This window comes from Euprymna scolopes, chromosome 14 (genome assembly GCF_053919585.1).
Source record: "Euprymna scolopes isolate OS-2025 chromosome 14, ASM5391958v1, whole genome shotgun sequence".
NCBI lineage: Eukaryota > Metazoa > Mollusca > Cephalopoda > Sepiida > Sepiolidae > Euprymna > Euprymna scolopes.
In genome coordinates this window covers 14,468,929-14,484,710 of record NC_136495.1, presented here as the reverse complement: position 1 = coordinate 14,484,710, position 15,782 = coordinate 14,468,929, and the positions used below count along the sequence as shown (strand labels likewise).

Below are 15,782 nucleotides of genomic sequence, written 5' to 3'. Positions count from 1 at the left end.
TATATATATATATATATATATATATTATATATATATATATATATTATATATATATATATATATATATATATATAATGAACTTATCGAACAAACTGAGCAGTGTATACAACAATGAACCACGTGTATAAAACAACGACCCACGTGTATAAAACAACGAACCACGTGTATAAAACAACGAACCACGTGTATAAAACAATGAACCACGTGTATAAAACAATGAACCCCGTATATACAACAACGAACCGTATAGAAATATATAGTAAGAATTAAGCTTTTGATTAGTAGCAAATAAAATTGTTGATGCACAGTATATGTAGAGTCCTGCTGCATCATTATTTGACTTAACTGCATTTTAATGGATGTTTTTCACTGATGAGATTTAATACATCAACTAATTTGGCCGCGTTATTTTTACATTGAAAGGCGTTTGCCACATCCACGTCAATCCAATCATGCAAATGCGTTACTGTATTTCGTAGCTCATAATATCGTATGAACCTCAAGATTCAATGGTTGGTATTGGTTTCCCTGATATTTTTCTAGTCAGAATTCTTTTTAGAAAGACATCAGATACGAAGGGGATCACGTAAAGGTGGCAACATACTTAATGAAAAGGATTTTTGTGGAACGTACTAGATCCGAACCCTACGCTCGTCAGTCCGTGCTGTTGACTACTGAACCATCATCACCTCCCATTTCGTGTCTATATAAAATCGGGTCTTCAGGAAAAGCTATTTCTCAATTTTAGGAAGGGAGGAGATAAGCATTGTAAGTAAACAAATAATTGGTCTAGTTTTCAAAGAAGAACAACCAAGCAGCAATTTCATAGCAAATTTAGACCGTGGCATGCTGTGCTGACGTGGCCTTGTTCCTTGTTTGGGCTGAGATATGGTCATGTGCAGTTCGAGAACGTTCACCTTCTCTGGCATTATCTGCTCGTCCTATGAAAAGGAGTTAGTTTATCGTTAGTTGCCCGAGATGTCCGATGCCGACGGGGATGCCCAAACATATTTGGTCAACCAAAGTACTCTTCTTTTAGGCTCTTTTTCCATCGCATTTTTCCCAAACTAGTGTCTAATCTTTCTGCCGTATGACGGAGAAAAATAAAATTCAGATATTTGTAACTGTGACGTAGGCAGTTTCGAATATAAATGGAGAAAAACGAATTAAGTTCCAAAAGTAACAAGAGTCTCGGCAATTGTATAGGTGACTTATTTTCTATTTGTACAGATATTTCCTAGGTAATTCTTAGAGATTCGTCCTCGAAGTTTTTTTTTTAAAGTTATTTAACGAAAATAAAAAAAACCCGGTTTTTACCATTTATGCAAAATTTGATTCTATCTTATATGAAGTGCATTCTGTTGCATGATTTTGTGTTTTTCAGGAACTACATGCTTCTAGAATTTTCTTGATTGTTTTATCCTATCTATAGCCTCGATATTTTCAAGACTAAAACCAACAGGCATCTTCCGTTCTTGCGATAATAACCTCTCATTTTGTTATCGGCTTACATCAAGTGACTTCACGCCTTGTCTGGAGCGATTTCAATAAAAAAGTACAAACCGAACTGTCTATTTTACTCTAACCCTAAAAAAAAGGTTCCAAATGCAATGTTGTAAAAGTAATGCAAATCAGAACTTGGTTTGATTAGAAAACAACGCCTTTTCATCTCTATAATAATAAAGCATGAATAAATGTCTCGTAAGTTTGCAACAACAGATGCTACATACAGATACATCTAGGTTAAAGGCCACTATCTTGGGTAGCTTTTGAATATCATGTCAGACCCATTCAGTCATGATAATAAAATAATACATTACATCCTACGAGCAACACCATCACAATCGCAACATCGTTAGAGGATGGAGTCCTTATTTTTTTTTTCTCTAAATATTTAGTCCTACTACTGCTAACAGTAGTCACCGGGAGGAATTCTACACGTTCCACATGTTCTGTAATTACACCGACCGTCATTGGCTCATAGATACATAGATCTAATAATCTTTCCAATTTCCAAGTCATAAATAATAAAGCCTCCCTCTCCAATATCCATCCATTCTGATTGGCTGAGCTGATATTTCTCATATTCGTGAATCCAGGTCTTCACTTTTTAAACGAATGGTACTAATATTAAGATATGGTGTCACTAAGAGACATTATTTCGCCCGTCGTCAAGTTCATTTAATGCATAGGTCATTTCAGTCATGTAAGATCGACAAATACAAAAGAAAGAGAAAATCAATAAACGAACTTTCAATAACCAGTTTACTTGCTTTCTTTTACAAAGTTTTAACCGCGCTATCCACTTTAAGAATCTCCGTCGTCGTCAAAACAACAAAAAATTACACAGCTCTTGCGATTGATTTTTTTTTACCATTGAATACACTTCGTAATACAGACTGGTATTCCGTTCTCTTTACTTTTTTTTTTTACTGTAGTTTACATATTGTCTTTCTCAAATTTTAACATTATGTTTTCTTTTAGAACCTTTAAAACACGATTCACTACAGCACTCTTCTTCGTCACAACAAAACAGCTTCCCTCGATTTAAACCTCGTGTTTTTATCCCATTGAAAACACTTTGGATTACAGACACCACATCCGTGCGTTTTTTTGTTGTTGATACAACACATCCCGTAATACAAACATGGGTGCATTATAACAATTAGCACCCTCCTTACATTTTTTTTTTTTACCTTTTCGGCTTTTTTCAACTAATTCAGTAGATTATTATCACTTAGACACTAAGCTACCATATTATGACACAAAAAATTTCCCTTTCCAAATCTTTAAATATATAGCTTTTTTATATTTACTATCACGTTGCATGTGAAACGGAAACCTGTACAGCCTTTCCTGGTAGTCGAGGGTCCAATTGACAATAAATGGACACAAATAGTTGAAAAAAAGACGACATTGTCAACTTTGGTATTGGGGGTTCCAATTATTCAGATACACCCTTACATGGTTTGGCGAACCTGAACAATGCTGACCCAAGCCTTTAGATTTCACATCTTCAGTTTTCTGTACTTTATTTTCCGGCGATTATCATCAATTATAGGCATAACTTTTAAATTACAAAAAAAAAAAAAAAAAAAAAAATGGTAGACCTGAACAATGCTACCCCTATCACTTAAAATTTTTTCACTTATTCGTACAATTTTCAGGCGATTATCAGCTCCTACAGGCTTAAATTTGAAATTATAACATTCTAGTACAGTAAACACCTACTTTTTGGCCTCTCCTGATGTCAATGCTGCCACTAGCATTTAAGGTCCTGGATACGTCCTTAAACTATATCTAGTGGTGAGGCCCCAGCTTGCAGGCTTTGGGGAGTGTGAAGCCACCCTTTAATTGCCATTGCTCCCAGGTCCACTATGACCCGGCGTGGTAATACCTGTTAGGGTCCCAACTATGGGCGAAATAGAAACCGACTTGAAAACAACAAACATATTCCATTTAAAAAAAATTCTTGAAACTCTTTGGATTCGGCATTAAATAACCTGAAAAGGGTTGATATGCCGTAAAACAAAAACAACCAACACACCAACTAGCATTTAGATTTTTCCTTTTCAGTTTTTCTCATATTTCTATCAAATCTATTGCTTATCATAGCTTTCACACTACCATCTACATTGGAAAAAATTGCATACAGCTTACCAACAGAAAAGAGAAACATTTTACGGTTTGGGGCAGCATTAACAACTGATATAACAACAAAAAAAGGGGGCGTTCGATTTATTATAACGTTATCATTACAAATTGATCCCCGACTATTACAGTCATTAAAAATACTACCTTAACTTTTTAAAATCTGACAATTAAGCCTGTACTCGATGGTACATGCCGGAAAAAATTATGACAAAATGAAAAGAAAAAACTTAAAGGCTACGGGAATTATTGTTCAGGTCTGCCGTATTGCTTTCTTGCTGCTTTTTTTCCTCATGACAATGCCCCCCCCCCAATAAATGCACTGGGTTATAATTAATTTTTAGTTCATTCTTTTATTTTCATTGTAGATTAGAAGTTGGCGGTAACACTTGCTATCTAATAGGCCACACTACCCTACTTTGATTTGATACGTTAGGTGAAAGCACAGAATACTCACATCACATAAATCCCCATATTAAGAATGAGTTTATAGATACTAACGTTGTTGCTTCGGCGCGGTACATTTATTTTTGTCATGGGTGCCAGTGCCCGCTATTTTACTGGGCCGGCAGTGGCTCCTACTACAACCGAAGTTAATCTTTTTTTTTCTTTTTTTTTTAGAACGGGGGCATACTTCCACCGGGCAACGAAGGTACACAAGTCATGTTAGTTTGTAAATATTACTTAATTCGACTTTCTGAGTTCGTAGCTGGAACTGCCTACTACAAATCTGATACCTATTCCTAAAAGGTACTAAAGTAGATTTAGGTGATCACTAGGAACATATATTTTTAAAATTATGACAGAGTTGAACTTTTTTCGAATTTACAAATCACTATTCTGAGATCAGAATATTTCCTCATCAATTAAGAATGTTTTTTTATTCTTTTAAAATCTTGGAAAAGTAAACAGCCCCAATGTTTAAACAGCAAATAAGTGTGTGTCACACATGTGACTAATGTAGAATATTTTCCCGTTTATAGAGGGAGGATGAGGGGCTTTTCCACTTGTCATGAGTCAATCATGTACGGGCTTAGGAAAGCCAGGGGAGGAGAGAGAGAGAGAGAGAGAGAGAGAGAGAGAGAGAGAGAGAGAGAGAGAGAGAGAGAGAGAGAGAGAGAGAGTCTCGATGCTAGAATTTCATACGCTGCCAGTATCTTAGAAACGATCCTTATGCACCTTCTGGCTTGACATGGGGAACAGATAGACGTACTGCATCTGCCTTGGGGGGTTTACATGAAAAAAGGCAGATTCTGTAAACTACCCAGAGAATTTCTGCATTGCATGGCAGATGCCCAAGGGAACGTTCACGTCATTCTTTTTCCATCCTTATTTATTTTTACAAGTTAAGAAAATTGAAAAGAATTAATATATATAAAATTAGAGCGTTGCTTGGTAGTTACACATAACGATTATTTCAAAGTAGACTCGTAAATGATTGAGTTTAATAGATATGACAAAAAAAAAAAAAGAAATTTAATTTTGATTATATATATATATATATATATATATATATATATATATATATTAATGTCGATGACTAAAATATATTTTATATATATATATATATATATATATATATATATATGCACGTATGAAGTTGAGGTTTTTGTCGCACTGAATTTGATATTAAAAGCCTGCTTTTTTTTATTAAAAAAACCCATTAAAACCTACTTATTAATATATAGTCATGAACATGCGTGTGACTTCATAAAGTTTAACTAAAAACGAATTTTAATACATTTTTCATATTTTTTAGTTTCTTACTCGATTTTTTTCATTTAATTATGTTCAATTTTATTCATATTTTCTGCATTGTACGTAATTGCGTAGCATTAAGGCTGGAAACGTTCTAGCATACGAATAACATGATATATAAGGGATTTTAACCTGTTGAATAAATTTGATTTGTTTTATAGCCGGTACAAATAGCTGCTAAGGGGTCAAAATTGAAAAAATGTAACTTTACCGACGTAAGTTGATTAAACCTGTTTTACGCATCCGCACATATACATTTGTACGTTAAAGTCAATTTATATGCAAATTAGGAAGTGTGCGCGAGAAAAAAAGAGAAAAAGGAGAGCACGTACTCGGAGGAGAAACAAAGTGGACGTTGAAGAAAATGGACGTGTAAATCGAAAGCGAGAAATGGCTAGTTGCACCCGGCGTGGGGTTGGAGAGGAAAAGTGTAAACCAGGCGAGATGGATGATGTCGAGAGACTGGAGTGGTGTCGAAACAATTATAACGGCAATAAAAAACTTTTGTTAAAAAAAAGTAAAAATGACGACCCCGGATTTTTATTTATTTCCTATCATTTGTATGTAATGGCAACGTTACAATTGTGAATGTTTGAAAAAGAAAACTTGGTCATCTTTTGATGCAGAAGATACAGGTTCTGATGATGAAGACACATCTGTACTTGATGTACAAATGGATACGGGCGGCAGATAGTTTGATACTAGTGGGGGTGCAGATCGATCAAACAGTTCGACAGAGTCATACACAGAGGGTGGTATCTGGGTGGGATCCCACGGCATTACCCCACATATTTAAAACCCTGCCTTGAAGTTGCCTGCTGAGAAGCATTTCGTCTGCCATAAGGATTTGAGGAGATTTGGAAAAGGTTCTTTGAGAGGCATGCCCAGATTCTGCCGGGCAAACCGAACAATAACAAAATACAGAATAATTACAAATTCACTAGTAGAAAATTACAAAAAAGAAGAAAAACCTGTTTAATGTCAAACACTTAATAGTTTGTGTGCTGGAATCCTTTGGGAAATTCCATACTCCAAGCACATATTCATCTGACAAAGCACAAATTCAACATCATGGAAAGTGCAATTGTTGGGCTTACCTTGGGATAGCTCTAGATTGTATCACGTTATCAATTGATGTTCATTGCTGTAGTCAGCAGAGATAGCTCCAGTATTTTGAGGGGAAGTCACCAACAAAATCATCTCCTCCTCGAAAAGAATTCTGTAAAGTATTGAATTACTTTTCTTTAACTGAACAGATTTTCAGTCGAGAGAGTAGGGAATTGCCCCAGGGTACCCTATTTTTCAAGGTTAAAATCTTCCAAGATACACACGTGTATATATATATATATATATATATATATATATATATATAATATATATAATACATCATATATATATATATTAAATATATATATTAAATATATTATATATATATATATATAATATATTATATATATAATATATCATATATATATATATATTAAATATATATATTAAATATATTATATATATATATATATATAATATATTATATATATAATATATCATATATATATATATTAAATATATATATTAAATATTATATATATATATATATCATACACCTATAAATTTTTTTTGTGTATTGATCTTCATATTAAAAACCTTTTTTCTATTTATTTAAAAAAAACAATACAACTTTGTTATATGTGGGTCGTGGAATTGCATTCATTTGCAAAAGATCTAATTTGCATATTCTTTTAAACGTTCATCTTAATTGCTTCCCTATTAGTTTTTTCTTTAGTTAACTATTACGTGTAATTATATTCATGCAGATATTCTACATGATTTATACTTGCGTGTAAAAAGTTTATAGCAAACACAAACTTCTTCCTATATATATTTATGAATGAGTTTATATATTTGTTAAAAAAAATTGCCTACCAAACTTCTGTTAGTTTTTGGTCTATAGACACGAAAATTAATATATAGGGTATTCAAACACACGCGAAACTTTATATTTGTTTTTTAGCCGGGGAAAATCGGTGCAAAAGTGTGAAAATTAAAAAATGGAATTTGCCAGGGGATGGTCGAACGACAGCATTATGAATATATATATATAACTTTATTCGGCAAATGAGCGCTTACATATTGCATGTAACGTAATAGCTATTGGTTCAGGTTTTAATTTTTAGCTTTGCAGCAAACACGTCTTCATAGCTCAAGCATTCACGTCAAAGGAAAATATAAATCTTAAGCTAAACGTTTCGGTTTTGATTCTCGATGGTGGCGAACGAGTCATTTTTTTCTTTTTTAAATCATTATTATATGTTGGGTCTAATATAATAATAAATTCGAGATCAAAATATATTTAAGCGTATTTTACGACCGGGAAATGCCGGACAGCCTGCTTATATATATATATATATATATATATATATATATATATATATATATATATATATATATATAACTTTCTTCAAGAAATGAGCGCTTACATATTGCATGTAAAATGTCTCATCCCAACGCCAACACAGTAAATTTTGTTTGGATAGCTAAAATTAATTGGATCATACAAAGTTAAGCAATGTAGATCCTGATCAGTAATTAGAATTAACATATCCGTTTTAATAGATTTTGTTCCAGTGGAGTGAAAAAAAAAACCCCAAAACAACCCCCCCCAAAAAAAACTAAAGACTAATTACTGCAGCAAAAGACACAGAAGAAACAAACAAGATAGAAAAAGAGACGAGGAATAAGACGAGAAAATAAAAATGGGAAGAGAAACATCTACATGAACGATTCATGAAGATTACGAAAGAAGAGACTAACGAAAACGCTTGGAAATGGCTACAAAAAGGAAACCTTAACAGGGAAACTGATTCACTAATACCAGCCACGCAAGATAATGCAATTAGAACCAATCAAATCAAAGCAAGGATTGACTAGACACAAGAAAACAGCAAATGCAAAATCTGCGAACAAAGAGACGAAACAATAAACCACATAAGTAACTGCAGCAAACTAGCCCTCCCCCCCCCCAAATATATAAAAATAGACACGATCAAGTGGGGAAGGCGATTTGTAAGCAATTATGCAAACAATTGAATTTTGAACGCAGACAAATGGTACAAATATAACCCGGCATCAGTACTGGAAAATGAAAGTCACAAGACCTTACAGGACAAGGATATACAAACGGATAAACCCATCCAAGCAAGAAGACCGGATGTCATAATAATTAACAAGAAGGAAAAGGCCTGCCAGATTGTAGATTTTACTGCTTCAGAAGACCATAGAGGGAAGATCAAGGAGATTGAGAAACGGAGCAAATACACAGGACTGGCCAGAAAGCTCAAAGGTACCTGGAAAATAAAGAAAATAAAAATAACTAATAGTAGGAGCGCTAAGAACGATACAAAAATAACACTTTGAAAAAATGATGAGAGAGATTAGAATTAGAGGGATGGCCGAGAAAATGCAAGGATTTTCAATAAATATATGTTTGAGCGGACTTTAGACGGCATCTGGCGCCCTAGGAATCCCTAAGTTTAAGCATAAGTAAATGATATAGGCAGAATCCAAGAAAATTTGACGCTAAAAATTTTTCACATGGAATTCACAAATCCATTTCGAATTCAAATTAAAGCTAAGATTTTTCATAACGTTTTGTCCATTCCTTGTCATATTTGTCAATGCTGAGTGAGGGAGCAAGCAAAAACCTACCGGACAAAATCCAACCGGACAAAAGCATAAACTCCTAAAATAAATAAATTAAAGATTAAAAGCAACACTTTTTATAGTCTATTTGTATTTAATTGGCAAAATATTTCCTTAATTTTAAACAATTCGATACGTTGTAAATGAACTCCATTCTTGAAAAGGGTTACCTAGTGAATTTTTGCAAAGTTTCAAGTTTTGTCTTGTTTATTTTACGTAAATAAAAAAAAAAATTACATCCTATTTGGAAATTATTATGATCCATAGAGTTTAGTGTTAATAATAGTTTAAAAACAAAGGTTTATTACCAGCAAAAGCAATAAAAAAATAAGTTTAAAAGATATTAAAAGAATCAACTTTGAAATCGGAAATTAGGCACACATTTTCCCAATTCCGATAACGATTAATCGTCCCAACACTAGTGTGTATATATATATATATATATATATATATATATATATATATATAAAATGAAAATTACAAGTGAATTTACCAAAATGATCCAAGATGGTAAAATTAAAGTAAATTATAAATATTAAAGAATTAATATTTATAAAATTATCCCAGCCAGATATAAAAGCTCGCTAATACCAAATAGGAAATAGAGCTTATAATATGAGCAAACAGTTAATGAAATATGTTAAAAAACACTTTGAAATAAGTTAAAAACATATTTAATCTGAAAAGGAAACAATAAGTCAAAGATCTTACTTGAAAACAAAATAAGTTAAGCAGAGGGAATATGGAATATTTTGTTTTCAAGTAAGATCTTTGACTTATTTGTTGTTTCATCAAATACTTCTGCATGCAAAATCCGATCCCGCATTTTGCTGATTCCTACCCTCTGATGAGAAGGAGAGTATTTCTTCGAAACTCCGCGGATTAAGGACTATCCATTTATCTAGTGTTTCCTTTTCAGATTAAATATGTTTTTAACTCATTTCAAAGTGTTTTTAACATATTTCATTAACTGTTTGCTCATATATATATATATATATATATATATATATATATATATAAACACAACGTTGAGCCTGGCTAGTACCAAATGGGTAACAATTTGGGAATTCTAGGCGCTGTATGTGCTTTCTGCTTATCTCCGCATTGTTTCCAGTCGTTCTGAACCTCCACTAGTCACTTGTATGCAGCAATGTCGAACCAGGAGATTGCGCAACTCTTGCCACAAAAAATTTCACGTGCAGGCACCCTTATCCTGGGTTCCATAGTCTGTCAAGACCGAAGGAAGCCTTCATGTGTATATATATATATATATATATATATATATATATATATATATATATATATATTATAAGGTAAAATTAAAAGCCAAGAACAATGCGAGATTTTTTTTTTTTTATATAGAGTAAAATTAAATGCAAACAAAAGAAATAAAGTTCTTTTTTTTGTTGTTTGTTTTTTCTTTTTCACACAAATTTTTTTAACTCTAAACAACAGTAATTTTTTTTTTCTGTTGTATTCAATGGTGATATAAATCTCAATATATTTCAGACTTATTTTCAAGAGAAGACAGCGGAAGAGTGTTCAAAATTGGAAAGGTAGCCGCAGAGTTTGCCACGTGATACCGCGAAATATAGAACAAAAAATGACGTTAGGAGAACGTTAAAATAAATCAGTTGATGTTTGAAATACTTGTTGCGTTTGTGAATCAAGGGAGATGACTATTCAAGCAAGGTTTTTTTTTTGTTTTTGTTTTTAATTATTGTTTTTCTTATGTTTTAAACTTATATTATAAAAGCGGAGCTCAATTCCAGTCTATTGTTTAGTGTGGGAGTATTTTTTGAAATAATTAAAGATTCGAGGATACGAAGTTGACCTACGTTTCTTGAAGAAGCAAGAATGTTGATGTGAAAATCTGGTTCTGAATTAATGCAAGTGCGAATATGTTTATAGAACGACGAAGCAGTAGTGTTTAAGTGCTCTTTAATGCGGTGATGAAGCAATCTGGTAGTGCTTCCGATGTAAGATGCACTGCATTTAGCGCATTGTAGGTCGTAAACAACGTGGTTCTTAAAGCATAAACCTGTGTGTGATATTGGGCAATTAGAGAGTGAACAAGGGGAAGGTGTATGCGATGGATGTTTTCGGTTGAGCTGTTGTCTTAAAGTAGATCCAGTGTGGATGAGTTGAATGTTGAGCCCCTCGCTGCGGATGGCTTTTCGGATTGAAGATGAGATTTTGTCACTGAGGAAGGGTAGTTTTAGAAAACAATTGTTAGAGAAGGGTCGGGTGTTGCGTTTTTTCTTTTTAAGTGAGGATAGGATCGTATTAGGGTAGCCGTTTAGTGAGAGGGTCTGTAGGAAATTGTTAGTGTGTGTATGTTTGTCGGAGATGTTAGTGCATTTGTCTTGTATGCGTGAGATTTCGGCATGTGCGTAGTTTAGTTTGTCCTTGAGAGGTAGCGCAGATTTGAAATGTACGAAGAGGCGTTTGCTGGCGGGTTTTCTGTAGAATTCAGTGCATATGGCACCATTTTTTTTTATTTGTATTTTAAAATCAAGTAGAGAAAGAGATTCCGAAGAGTCTGGGTGTTCTATAGTAAATTTTAAGTTTGGGTCGGCGTTATTGAATTTGTGGAAAATGTTAATAGCTTCTTCGCGGGAGTATGTGATAATTAAAATGTCATCGATATATCTAGTAAAAAGGAGATAAGAATAGCAGGTACTAAGGGTGTGTCTTTCGAGTTTGTCCATATAAGCAATGGCAAGAATACCGGATAGACTGGAGCCCATGGGTAGTCCAGATACTTGTTTGAACGTGTTTTGTAGGAAAGTAAAGTAAGTGTTGTCTACTATAATACGGAGGAGTTGTAAGAGATCTCCGGGAGTAATTCCGAAGCATTGTGGGTTTTTAGATGCTATAATGTCTGCCATGAGATTAATGGCTGGATGTGCAGGAATGGAGGTGTATAAAGAAACGACGTCTAGGCTAAATGGGTATCTGTATAGTTTGAGTAGATGGTGTGGTAGATCGTTGAGTCTGTTAATTACTTGGTTGGAACTACTAACATGGGCTGGGAAGGTAGAGAGTAGAGGTTTAAGTAGGCGGGATATTAACCAAGAGATTTTATAAAGGGGACCGTTAACGCTTGAAACAATGGGTCTGATCTGTGTGTGTGTGCTATTTTTGTGGGTTTTAATAAGGTGATAAAAGGTAGGTAATTTGCTGTATTTAGTAATAAAATTTAGTCTGTGTTGTTTTGGGAGATTTCTTTTAAAACAAATTTGAGACCATGTCTTGTTAATGTTGTTCTCAATACGAGCAGCAGTGATATTATGTGCTGGGGTGTAAAGGTCGGTATTGGAAAGATGCTCTATAGCAAGGTTGTTATAAGATTCCTGTGATATAACGCAAAATTCTCTGCCCTTATCAGAGGGTAAGTAAACTAAATCTTTGTCTTTAAGGGATTTAAGGGTGAGGTATTGGTTCCTGGTAAGATTGGGGGTAATATGGTGTTGTTCGCGTTCAAGTATTCTGAGGATTTTATGCTTTAACCTTGAAAGTTTTAGATCTAGTGGAATATTATTAGGAGGTGGGTATAAAGGGTGATCAAGCTGAAAAACAGGAAAAGAGGTGTTGTGATTACCTGAGAGGTTGAGGGGGGTGTCCTTGTTATCGTGCGGGGCAAAAGCGTGCAGCCATTTAAGGTGGTAAGCAGTTCTGCAGAACTGCGTTTCTATGTTGAGTTTAGCTTTATCCGTCAGTTTCATTGTGGTGATAAACTTAGGGCCAAGTGAAAGGAGATCCGTTTCAGTTGTGGAAAGAGAGTTAGTGAGGTCAGTTACGAGAAGATGATCTTTAAGGGACTTGTCGGTGGAAGAATCCTGTGAATTATGTATGTGTCTGTTGTAGACCGGTTTATTAGTTTTCTGTTTAAGCCAAGTAAATTTGCGTATGAGACGTTTCTGTTCATTGTTGAAGCTGGAATGGTATGCGCGGTCGATCAGAGATTGGATGTTGTTTAGCGAATTCCTGCACATCCAGCCATTGATCTCATGGCAGACATTATAGCATCTAAAAACTAATTGTTGAAGCTGGAATGGTATGCGCGGTCGATCAGAGATTGGATGTTGTTTAGCAAATTCCTGCACATCCAGCCATTAATCTCATGGCAGACATTATAGCATCTAAAAACCCACAATGCTTCGGAATTACTCCCGGAGATCTCTTACAACTCCTCCGTATTATAGTAGACAACACTTACTTTACTTTCCTACAAAACACGTTCAAACAAGTATCTGGACTACCCATGGGCTCCAGTCTATCCGGTATTCTTGCCATTGCTTATATGGACAAACTCGAAAGACACACCCTTAGTACCTGCTATTCTTATCTCCTTTTTACTAGATATATCGATGACATTTTAATTATCACATACTCCCGCGAAGAAGCTATTAACATTTTCCACAAATTCAATAACGCCGACCCAAACTTAAAATTTACTATAGAACACCCAGACTCTTCGGAATCTCTTTCTCTACTTGATTTTAAAATACAAATAAAAAAAATGGTGCCATATGCACTGAATTCTACAGAAAACCCGCCAGCAAACGCCTCTTCGTACATTTCAAATCTGCGCTACCTCTCAAGGACAAACTAAACTACGCACATGCCGAAATCTCACGCATACAAGACAAATGCACTAACATCTCCGACAAACATACACACACTAACAATTTCCTACAGACCCTCTCACTAAACGGCTACCCTAATACGATCCTATCCTCACTTAAAAAGAAAAAACGCAACACCCGACCCTTCTCTAACAATTGTTTTCTAAAACTACCCTTCCTCAGTGACAAAATCTCATCTTCAATCCGAAAAGCCATCCGCAGCGAGGGGCTCAACATTCAACTCATCCACACTGGATCTACTTTAAGACAACAGCTCAACCGAAAACATCCATCGCATACACCTTCCCCTTGTTCACTCTCTAATTGCCCAATATCACACACAGGTTTATGCTTTAAGAACCACGTTGTTTACGACCTACAATGCGCTAAATGCAGTGCATCTTACATCGGAAGCACTACCAGATTGCTTCATCACCGCATTAAAGAGCACTTAAACACTACTGCTTCGTCGTTCTATAAACATATTCGCACTTGCATTAATTCAGAACCAGATTTTCACATCAACATTCTTGCTTCTTCAAGAAACGTAGGTCAACTTCGTATCCTCGAATCTTTAATTATTTCAAAAAATACTCCCACACTAAACAATAGACTGGAATTGAGCTCCGCTTTTATAATATAAGTTTAAAACATAAGAAAAACAATAATTAAAAAAAAAAACAACAAAAAAAAACCTTGCTTGAATAGTCATCTCCCTTGATTCACAAACGCAACAAGTATTTCAAACATCAACTGATTTATTTTAACGTTCTCCTAACGTCATTTTTTGTTCTATATTTCGCGGTATCACGTGGCAAACTCTGCGGCTACCTTTCCAATTTTGAACACTCTTCCGCTGTCTTCTCTTGAAAATGGACTAATAAGTCTGAAATATATTGAGATTTATATCACCATTGAATACAACAGAAAAAAAAATTACTGTTGTTTAGAGTTAAAAAAATTTGTGTGAAAAAGAAAAAACAAACAACAAAAAAAAGAACTTTATTTCTTTTGTTTGCATTTAATTTTACTCTATATAAAAAAAAAATCTCGCATTGTTCTTGGCTTTTAATTTTACCTTATAATTTTCTTCAACAATGCTTCAAGCAAACTACAACCTACTTATATATATATATATATATATACACACACATACATACATACATACATACATACATACATACATACATACATACATACGTGTTCGTGTTTCTTTTTAATTCTGGTGTGAGCATTATTTCTGGTTTTCATTCTGCATTTTCACGATAGTTGACATAATTGTCAATAAAATTGCGAAGACACTGCAATGTCCAATGCTAAAGAATCGGAAATGTTTTCTGTGATAGTTTATTGCTACTGCTGCTAAATAAACGAACAAGCGGTGGGAAAATGACTTCAATGAAAGGCCAAGATGAAGCGAAGAAAAGGCACAGAGTTGGAAAAACGAAAACAAAAAAGCTAAAATAAATAATAAAAAATAAATAAATAAAATAAAATTATTCCTAAAGGAATTGTTTGTATTTTAGAATTCTATTTTGCCTGAAAAAACAAAAAAACAAAAAAAACAAAACAAAAAAACAAAACAAAACAAAACAAAAACGAATCACAAAACGGAAAACAAGCCGAAGCTTTACCTTATTCTTTAGTCGTTCGGGGATGAAAGTTTCACACCATTCTGAAATGCAGAGAAGGAAAGAGTATGAAATGACAACTATGAAAAAGCGCGTATGTGTGGGTGAGAGTAAGTGAGAGAGACAGCTACAGAGAGAAACAGGGAAAGAGAGACCGAGAAAAAAGGGGGGGGGAGGGAAAACTACTGATGCAATTCTCTATCTGTATAAAAGCCAAGTACGTCCAAGGATGGAGTACTGCTGCCACATCTGGGCAGGAGCTGCTAAAAACAGCCTATCCTGCCTTTACAGAGTACAAAATAGACTTCGTGGTTTAGTGGGGGATGCCCTTTTCTCTTCCCTGCAACCTCTCTCCCACAGAAGAGACGTTGCGAGCCTGTCTTTGTTTTATCGTTATTTCCATGGCAAATAC

The 15,782-nt window shown here is 34.4% G+C and overlaps 1 long non-coding RNA gene across 1 annotated transcript in view; it reads right to left on the bottom strand.

Moving 5' to 3' along the window:
- The window catches only part of LOC145292866 (uncharacterized), a 177,063-nt gene extending 161,649 nt beyond the window's left edge, over positions 1-15,414 (bottom strand). The window contains exon 1 of the long non-coding RNA XR_013869610.1: positions 15,374-15,414. This is a non-coding gene — a long non-coding RNA (uncharacterized LOC145292866). The remainder of the gene's footprint in view (positions 1-15,373) is intronic.
- Between the last annotated feature and the right edge of the window lie 368 nt (positions 15,415-15,782).